This window comes from Gossypium hirsutum, chromosome A12 (assembly GCF_007990345.1).
Source record: "Gossypium hirsutum isolate 1008001.06 chromosome A12, Gossypium_hirsutum_v2.1, whole genome shotgun sequence".
Lineage (NCBI taxonomy): Eukaryota > Viridiplantae > Streptophyta > Magnoliopsida > Malvales > Malvaceae > Gossypium > Gossypium hirsutum.
Window position 1 is genome coordinate 42357255 of NC_053435.1, and position 11517 is coordinate 42368771.

Below are 11517 nucleotides of genomic sequence, written 5' to 3' on the forward strand. Positions count from 1 at the left end.
CCCTATCTTCAAAAAAGAAAGATGCTATTTGGGTTGTGGTTAACTGATTGACGAAATTAACTCATTTTATTCTACTACAATCTGATTACTCACTTGATAAATTAGCTGAGTTATACATTTTCGATATTGTAAGATTGCACGGGGTGCCATTGTCTATTGTGTCAGATAGAGATCTGAGATTCACTTTGCGGTTTTGGAAGAAATTACAAGAGGCTTTAGGTACGAAATTACACTTTAGTACTACTTTTCACTCGCAGACGGATGGTCAATCCGAGTGGATTATTCAGATTCTTAAGGATATGTTGAGATTTTGCATTCTTGAGTTAGAAGGTACATGGAACAGTATTTGCCATTGATTGAATTTGCTTATAATAAAGTTTTCAATCGAGCATTAAAATGACACCGTACGAAGCCTTATATGGTAGAAAATGTTGTACACCTGTGTATTGGACTGAGCTAAGTGAGAATAAGATACATGGGGTCGACTTGATAAAAGAGACTAATCAAAAAGTGAAAGTGATTCGTGAAAGTCTAAAAGCAGCGTCAGATCATTAGAAATCATACACAGACTTGAAACAAAAAGATATTGAGTTTGAAATCGGGGATAAAATGTTTTTGAAAGTATCTCCATGGAAGAAAATACTTTGATTCGGCAGAAAAGGCAAATTGAGTCCGAGGTTCATTGGACCATTTGAGATAATAGAGCGTGTCTGTCTAGTTGCGTATAGATTACCATTGCCACTTGAGTTAGAAAAAAATCATAATGTGTTTCACGTATCAATAATTCGATGATACAGATCTGATCCCTCGCATGTGATTTCCCCATCTGAGATAGAAATTTAGTCCAATATGACCTATGAAGAAGATCCGATCCATATCTTGGCTCGTGAGGTTAAAGAATTGAGAAATAAAAAAATTTCATCAGAAAAAGTAATGTGGCATCGACACAGTGTTCAAGAGGCTACGTGGGAGCTTGAAGATGCAATGAGACAGTAATATCTGAATATGTTCAACGGTAAGATTTTAAGGGACGAAAATACCTAAGGGGAGAGAGTTGTAACAACTTGATTTAGACACTAATCGGAATAGTAGTTTCAGGACCACAAATCCGAGCCAAAAAATATTTTAATATTATTTTTCATGTTTATAATATGTGAATTTATATCTGTGAAAATTTAGTATGAAAATTTTACCGTTTATGTGTTCGTCTTGATAGAAAGGACCTAATCGTAAAATTTGTAAAAGTGGCTAGCTATTTGTTAAAAGTACATAAGTACTATGTCTTATTAAAGGAAAGATCCTTATGATGTTATTAGACCATAACTAAGGTTAATGGACATTAATTGTAACACCCATAACCCATACCCGTCGCCAGAGGGTTAAAGAGTATTACCATACAAGCACGAAATTTCAGTTAACTTTATTAGAATAACTCCCGTTGGCACACTTACAATATACAAAAGAGTCATCTTAAGATAATGGGAATATTGATTAATTCTTAAGTTCAATTCACATCAAAACATTGAAAACTTTAATTGAATATCAACCACATATTCACATTAATTAAGTGGAACACATATAGTAACTTAACAAGCCATTTTCGCATGGCTATACATATATACATCATCAAAAAGATACTTATTTGACAACAAAAAGTCAAGCCTATACATGCCATTATCAAAGTTTAACTACTGGAGTACCAAATATGCTTAGATAGTGTGGACGACTTTGACTTTGAGATCCCCGAGACCGTAGCTAACGAACGAGATCTATAAAACAGAGGATTAAGGGCAACAAAGTAAGCATTTCTATGCTTAGTAAGTTTTAAGTAATGAAATCATTTAAAATTAAAGCATAGCATTCATAATGCTTATCATCTTTTCTTTGACCGAATATAACATGACTAAATATACTACTATTGTTCATGCAATTCATTCTAAATTATTCCTTAAACATCATTTCATATCAAGTAGATAACTTCTTTTTTTTTTCAACCAACTTCATTATTTGACCGAATACATCTAATCCAATTTCAAGGTTCAATAAATACATATACGCATATTCACATATTCATGTTACTTCACACTTCAACCAATACACTCACATGCTCAGAGCCAATCTTAACATATTTTCACTTCAATCAAAATTCATGTATCCTAAATAAATTATAGATTTCATACAACCATAAGCAATGACTGACAGAGCACTATCCAAATGAATAATCACAATTTAAACCAAATCAAATTTTACAACGTATATACGGTACATACCTGACCATCTTAGGGTTGTGAGCCCATTAATTTGAATTATTACAGCAAGATCACACATTTCCAACATAATTGCCTTCGGGACTTAGCCCAGATATAACACCAGCACGAATGCCTTCGGTATTTAGCTCGGATATAACACCAGCACGAATGCCTCCGGGACTTAGCCCGGATATAACACCAGCACGAATGCCTTCGGGACTTAGACCGGATATAAATCTCACACAAGGCCTGCGGGTCTTAGCCCGTTGAAAATCCTCAATTATCGTGTACACATATATATATCATAGTACATTAGCATTTCATTTACATTACTAGAACACAAGCACAACATGCTTATCAACCATTCCAGTTTTGGCTCAATAGCCATATACAAGAACACGACTTCGTTTCGCTATCTAACATGTTTTCTATAACCATTCGGCTACAAGTCATATGCACAAATTATTTATCTCACTACTTAATTCAAGTAGAACCATTAGGTTACAAATTATATATATTATGCTTATATATAATGATTTTATCAAATCATAAACTAAGTTCCATTACTCAAAGACTTACCTCAGATGTTTTGAACAGTTGCGGATAGGCTACTCGATTGCTTTCTCCTTTCCCTTCTCTGATTTAGTTCCTCTTTGCTCTTGAGCTTTAAATTTGAACAAATGAATTTGTTTAGTTACTTACTCAACTTTAATTCTTTAATAGTCACATTTGACAAATCATATAATTTCAATGCAATTTATGTTTAATAAAATGTGCCATGACTCGATATCATGCTTAATATATACACGAATTTATTTATATAATATATATATGTATAACCGAATGTCTCTATGTCACAAGGTACTTACATAAGGCATATATATATACTTATGTGTGACTAACACAATTTAATCAATTACTCATTTTATGCACAATCACGTATATACATATATATAAGCATAACATGTCTTAATATCTCATATTCCACATTCGCCCCTAACCACTCAAACTTAGCTTTATTATACAATTTCCATTCCATGATCAAATGTAGCAAATTGCACATAGGTTTCACCCATGCTAAACAATGACTGAATATACATTTCGAAGAAATAACTTACTTAATACAAAACTCACATGACCAAAGTACATATAACCCTAATGATCGAATGTATTTCACCACAATTCCTATGACTTAACCAATTACCCTTTTAGTCGAATATCCATTAAACATCTAATTCACATACACAAACACAATCTCTTAAGGCTTATTATATTTTCAAGTACACATCAAATCTATATAGCCGAATATATATATTTAGCTCATCGAACCGATACTTAATCCTATTTTCCCCTAACACAAATGTATTCGGCAATGACCACAACCACTTAACCAACCTTAAAAACAAACCACAACATTTTAAATTCATCTTATTACCCCCAATGACCGAATGCACATATATATATAAAAACTCAAATAACACAAAATTTTCTTTCCAAAGTGCATATGTATATATATACATACGGAAACTACAATTCATACCTCCAAACAATGAATTCAACTTATTCATTTAAGTTACTTTAACATATAAATAACATCTTCCAAAAACTCCTCAAATTAACACAAATTTATCAACTTGTAGAATGGTTATATGTTCAAGGATTCATGCATTTAAACCATGGGTTATGTAACACCCCGAACCCGAAACCGACACCGGAGTCGAACACGAGGTGTTAACTGGCTTTAACCCCTTACAAAATTTATTTTCCAGACACTGCCCAATCTGTGTACTAGCCGCTTTAAAAATCATATCTTGAGTTTCGTAATTCAAAAATCAGTTTCGTAATTTTTCCCAAAAACTAGACTCATGTGCCCATCTATGTATTTTTTTCTAGAATTTTTGGTTGGGCCAATTAGTACAGTTTATTAGTCAAAGTCCCCTAAGTTGCAGGGGTCGACTACACTGACCTTTGCCCATTACGACTGGGATATCTCCCTTCACGGGGCTTCAATACTGTTGCCGTTTGTTTCTATGAAAACTAGACTCAGAGTGGAATCTGCACATATATGGTACAACCCCTAATTATCTCTGGTTAATTTATAATGAATTTCCAAAGTCGGAGTAGGGAATCCAGAAACCGTTCTGGCCCTGTCCCACTAAAATCTGATTATCTCTTAATATACTGCCCATATGATCTTTTCGTTACTTCCTCATGAAAGCAGACTCATCGAGCTTCGATTACATGATTTATTCATCAATTAATTCCACTCCCACTATTTTTAGTGATTTTTCAATCTCATGACACTGCTGCTGCCAGCATCTGTTACGAAAGTAACTAGGTCCGTTTCATGCCTACCCTTGATCCAATTCAATTGAACATTCGTGCCATTTTCGCATGGCTTAAAGTTTACATGCCATAATTCAAACACAACGTACTAGCTTATACATGCCAAAATGATCTTCTAAACACACTAAGAAGAAAGTACCAAAACTTGCTATCCGGTGTGATGACTTCAATGACGGCCCGACCCCGCAAAAATAGATGAGACCAAGCAACCTATAGTGGGTGACAAGGAAACATCGAGTGAGTTTATAACTCAGTAAGTCATAAGCAATGCACTACTATACATCAATAACATTATCACAAGAGGAACAAAATGGAATGAGACAATTTACCCCATCCATACCGAACCATGCCATAGTTCCTCCAATCTATCGATTCAATTTCATATCAATTCATGCATTCACAATCCATATACTCATCAATAGGACATTGAAGCATTTTCATAAATCAATTTATTTTCGTTACAATCAAACAACAAAACGGCCTTTCACCCATCCTACGATAAATTTTTATGTACGTGACTTCAAGTATAGTTGTCACATAGGTTCAACTTACCGAGCTCAACACCAAGTATAAGCATAGCACATATTAGCCATGTACTCAAGACACTTACCCGATCCGCTGTCCGCGATCGACTCAATAGTGTCGCACACATAGTGTCCATAATGATTCATGAATGTACATTGAGCCCGCACACTCAGTGCTATATAATCAACTCGCACACTTAGTGCCACGTAATCAAATCGCACACTTAGTGCTACATAGTCAGGCTCGCACACTTAGTGCCGCATGGTCAATTCGCACACTTAGTGCATCATATTCATTTCGCACACTGAGTGCAACATAGTCAAATCGCACCCTTAGTGCTGTACAATTTAATCCCGCGCACTTAGCGCCCATCTCATGGTCATAAATGGTTATCCCGCACGTTTAGTGCCGAGATCAACAACTCAGTACATCTTACCTCTTTTCATTCATTCAACAATTTCATCATCACATACGTACATGCATATATATAAGTGTATTTATTCATTCCAACCAGCATCAATACATACACATTATGACCATTTGAAATACTACCCACTACATGCTTAATGACTTACTTTATGTTGGGTAAAATAATTCCGAGTCGGCTACTCGATGACCTTCGATTTCCCCTTGTTGAACGCCTCTTCTTTAGGTTCTTGAGCTTAAATAATACAAATAAGAGTATTCAATATTTAACTCAATAACATGAATTTATTTATCACATTCGGCAATCACACATCATTAAATTTTCAAACCAAGATGTCATTATATGACCACATATACACATATCCATATACTCAAGCTCAATAATTATAATGTAATATCATGTACCCACTTTAAGTATATTGCCGAATATACTTAATCATACATACACCTAACCAAAACAATTTCCTAAAATCTTCATATCATTTATACACTAGGCCGATTGCCCTCACCAAGTTCACCTATGTTCTTCAACAATTCCTTCATTGATCAAGCACATATTCGGCCAAGAAATGGCAATTTTAGCAACCTTCGATTTAGTACTTAACTTTTACCACATATCAAATAACTCATTTCCTTACTCATGTGACCACGTATATTCGGTCATGCATGCACACATAAAATCAATTTGGAGACTCTATCAATCCAACATACATTCGGCACCTTCATCCACCATTCTACCAAGCATGTAATATTCAAGCACAACCAAACCCACATTCGGCCCTAGCTCATAACAAGGTAGCCGATTTATTTATTTTTTTTTATAGTTCAAACACTCCTCTATCATCATTCACCTAACTTTAACATGAAACAACAAAACTCACCATTTCTCATCCAAATAACATGAACAACAACCATTCCTTGAACCCTTTATCATGACCGATTGCTCATGTTATCAACAAGATTCAAGGTTTAAACATGGGCTATTTAAAACATGCATGCATCTCAAAGACAACATCAACATACCTTAGTCTAGCAACCACCATAGCCGATTTTCTCAAGCCTTTTTCCCCTTCCTTTCTTTCCTCTATTCGGCCAAGGATGTTCAAGAATGAACTCTTTTTTTTTTTTCTTTCTTCAATTCACGGCAACAAGGGGGGTGAGACCATGTTATTTTTTTTTTCCATCACCCTTCCTTTCATTTTTTTAATCACCATGCTTATTATTTTATTTTTCTTAACATGCATCACTAGCATAACATGTTGGAGACATGTTTCCACCTATAGCATGGCCGGCCACTACATATTAGGGAGGGGGAATTTGACATGCAAGTCCCCTTTTTCTTCCACATGCACTAATAGGTCCTCATGCATTGACCTATCACATTTTTAAATTTTCTCATATAAGTCCTATTGACTCAATTCACATGCAATCGACTAAATCGAAGCTTGAAATTTTTACACATTCATGATTACATATTCTAGACAATAAACATCACATTCAAACCTTTCGGTGACTCGGTTTAGCGGTCCCGAAACCACTTCCCGGCTAGGGTCAATTTTGGGCTGTCACAACTCTCCCCCACTTAAGAAATTTTCGTCCTCGAAAATCTTACCAGTAAATAGGTTTGGATATCGTTCTTTCATCGAGCTCTCGGGTTCCCAAGTTGCTTCCTCGATCCCGTGTTTGAGCCACAACACCTTAACCAACGGAACCCTTTTGTTTCGCAACTCTTTCACCTCACGAGCTAGGATACGTATCGGTTCTTCTTCATAACTCATATCAGCTTGAATTTCAACCTCTGATGGGCTAATTATATGCGACGGATCAGATCGATAGCGTCGAAGCATCAAAACATGAAAGACATCGTGAATCTTTTCAAGCTCAGGGGGCAAAATCAATCTATACGCAACTGGCCCCACTCGTTTGGAGATTTCGTACGGCCCAATGAATCTCGGGCTCAACTTGCCCTTACGGCCAAACCTAAGTACCTTTTTCCAAGGCGAAACTTTAAGGAACACTTTATCTCCCACCTGATATTCAATGTCCTTCCGTTTCAGATCCGCATACGATTTCTGACGATCTGTGGCTGCCTTCAAACTTTCACGGATTACTTTTATTTTCTGTTCGGCATCTTTAATCAAATCAACTCCGAAAATTTTACTTTCACCGAGCTCGGTCCAAAACAATGGTGTACGGCATTTACGACCGTACAAAGCCTCGTAAGGTGCCATCTTAATACTTGATTGAAAACTATTGTTGTAAGCGAATTCAATCAAAGGTACATACCGTTCCCATGAACCACTAAACTCAAGGATGCAGCATCTCAGCATGTCCTCGAGTATCTGAATTATCCGCTCGGATTGACCATCGGTTTGGGGATGAAAAGCGGTGCAAGTTGTTCATGGGAACGGTATGTACCTTTGATTGAATTCGAGGATATGCTGAGATGCTGCATCCTTGAGTTTAGTGGTTCATGGGAACGGTATGTACCTTTGATTGAATTCGCTTACAACAATAGTTTTCAATCAAGTATTAAGATGGCACCTTACGAGGCTTTGTACGGTCGTAAATGCCGTACACCATTGTTTTGGACCGAGCTCGGTGAAAGTAAAATTTTCGGAGTTGATTTGATTAAAGATGCCGAACAGAAAGTAAAAGTAATCCGTGAAAGTTTGAAGGCAGCCACAGATCGTCAGAAATCGTATGCGGATCTGAAACGGAAGGACATTGAATATCAGGTGGGAGATAAAGTGTTCCTTAAAGTTTCGCCTTGGAAAAAGGTACTTAGGTTTGGCCGTAAGGGCAAGTTGAGCCCGAGATTCATTGGGCCGTACGAAATCTCCGAACGAGTGGGGCCAGTTGCGTATAGATTGATTTTGCCCCCTGAGCTTGAAAAGATTCACGATGTCTTTCATGTTTCGATGCTTCGACGCTATCGATCTGATCCGTCGCATATAATTAACCCATCAGAGGTTGAAATTCAAGCCGATATGAGTTATGAAGAAGAACCGATACGTATCCTAGCTCGTGAGGTGAAGGAGTTGCGAAACAAAAGGGTTCCGTTAGTGAAGGTGTTATGGCTCAAACATGGGATTGAGGAAGCTACTTGGGAAACTGAGAGCTCGATGAAAGAACGATACCCAAACCTATTTACCGGTAAGATTTTCGGGGACGAAAATTTCTTAAGTGGGGGAGAGTTGTGACAGCCCTAATTCGACCCTAGTCGGAATGTGGTTTCGGGACCACAAAACCGAGACATAAAATTTAGTTAAAATTTTAGTTGCATATCATATATGTGTGATAGTACCTGTACAAAAATTTGATGTTTCAATTTTATATTATGAATGTGAATTTTGCTTGAAAGGACCTAGTTGAAAGACTTGGAAAATTATGATAGGTAAATAAGTAATGACCAAATAGTATTAAAGTGGGAAAGTGTTGTCCTTGCATGTCAAATTAGCCAAACTAAAGAATAGTGGCCGGCCATGCTATGGGTGGAAACATGTCTCCAACATGTTATGCTAGTGATGCATGTTAAGAAAAATAAAATAATAAGCATGGTGATTAAATAATGAAAGGAAGGGTGATGGAAAAAAAAAAATAACATGGTCTCACCCCCTTGTTGCCGTGAATTGAAGAAAGAAAAAAAAAAAGGAGTTCATTCTTGAACATCCTTGGCCGAATAGAGGAAAGAAAGGAAGGGGAAAAAGGCTTGAGAAAATCGGCTATGGTGGTTTGCTAGACTAAGGTATGTTGATATTATTCTTTGAGATTCATGTATATTTTAAGTTGTAAGTGAAAATCTACCTAGCCATGGTTCAAATTTTGTTAATTGATGGAGATGATATTCGGCCATGAATGTTACATTCTTGGTTGGTATTTTGATGTCTTTGGTGATGAGGTATGAAGATGGTTGATTTTAAGTGTTTAATAAAAAGGATGCATGAATTATTGTTAAATAATGGTCGAATGTAGCATGATTAAAGAGGTGAATAAATTGAAGTTAAGGAGGTTGTCAATGAAAAATATGAGTTGGATGAGGCTTAAAGAATAAAAATCTAGGTGATTAGAGGTCAAGGACATTCGGCCATGGATGGTTGAATTTCTTTGATGTCGTTTTTGATGCTTTAGGGTATTGAGGGTTGATTATAGATGAGGTGAGTTTGTTGATTTAAAATTTGATGGATGTTAAGCTAGTTAGGCAACCAAAGGTTCGATATTTTGTTATGTGGTTATATGTGCATTTCGGCCATGGTTTTTGTTTGAATTTGAGATTTGCAATGTGATTTTCCTAAATTGTCTATGAATTTGGTTGTTGATTTCATGGTAATGGTATATTGAATCCATGAGAATTTAGTAAGGTTGCATTCGGCAACTTACTTGAAATTAAAAATTGATGTCTAAGCTTAGGTGATTTCGATGATGATATATGTGTATATACATAAGTATATTTAGTTGATTCGGCTTTGGTAGTTGCATGAGATTATTAGCCGAATATACTAACATACATATACATGTGAGATTGGATTGTAAATATTTAGCAAGGTGGTTAACCTAGTTAAATTATTGATTTAGCTCAAGGAGCTAAAGGAGGTGAATCGAGCAAAGGCAAAGAAAAGGTTATCGAGTAGCCGAGTTGGAACCGTCTTACCCAACACGAGGTAAGTCATTAAGCATGTAGTGGGTAGTGTTTCAAATGGTCATAATGTGTATGTATTGATGCTGGTTGGAATGAATAAATACACTTATATATATGCATGTACGTATGTGATGATGAAATTGTTGAATGAATGAAAAGAGGTAAGGTGTACTGAGTTGTTGATCTCGGCACTAAACGTGCGGGATAACCATTTATGACCATGAGATTGGCGCTAAGTGCGCGGGATTAAATTGTACAGCACTAAGTGTGCGATTCGACTATGTTGCACTAAGTGTGCGAAATGAATATGTTGCACTAAGTGTGCGAAATGAATATGATGCACTAAGTGTGCGAATTGACCATGCGGCACTAAGTGTGCGAGTCTGACTATGTGGCACTAAGTGTGCGATTTGATTACGTGGCACTAAGTGTGCGAGTTGATTATATAGCACTGAGTGTGCGGGCTCAATATATATTCGTGAATCATTATGGACACTATGTGTGCGACACTATTGAGTCGATCGCGGACAGCGGATCGGGTAAGTGTCTTGAGTACATGGCTAATATGTGCTATGCTTATACTTGGTGTTGAGCTCGGTAAGTTGAACCTATGTGACAACTATACTTGAAGTCACGTACATAAAATTTATCGTAGGATGGGTGAAAGGCCGTTTTGTTGTTTGATTGTAACGAAAATAAATTGATTTATGAAAATGCTTCAATGTCCTATTGATGAGTATATGGATTGTGAATGCATGAATTGATATGAAATTGAATCGATAGATTGGAGGAACTATGGCATGGTTCGGTATGGATGGGGTAAATTGTCTCATTCCATTTTGTTCCTCTTGTGATAATGTTATTGATGTATAGTAGTGCATTGCTTATGACTTACTGAGTTATAAACTCACCCGGTGTTTCCTTGTCACCCATTATAGGTTGCTTGGACTCATCTATTTTTGCGGGGTCGGGCCGTCATCGAAGTCATCACACCGGATAGCAAGTTTTGGTATTCTCTTCTTAGTGTGCTTAGAAGATCATTTTGGCATGTATAAGCTAGTATGTTGTGTTTGAATTATGGCATGTAAACTTTAAGCCATGCGAAAATGGCACGAATGTTCGATTGAGTTGGATCAAGGGTAGGCATGAAATGGACCTAGTTACTTTCGTAACAGATGCTGGCAGCAGCAGTGTCATGAGATTGAAAAATCACTAAAAATAGTAGGAGTGGAATTAATTGATGAATAAATTATGTAATCGAAGCTCGATGAGTCTGCTTTCATGAGGTAGTAATGAAAAGATCATATGGGCAGTATATTAAGAGATAATCAG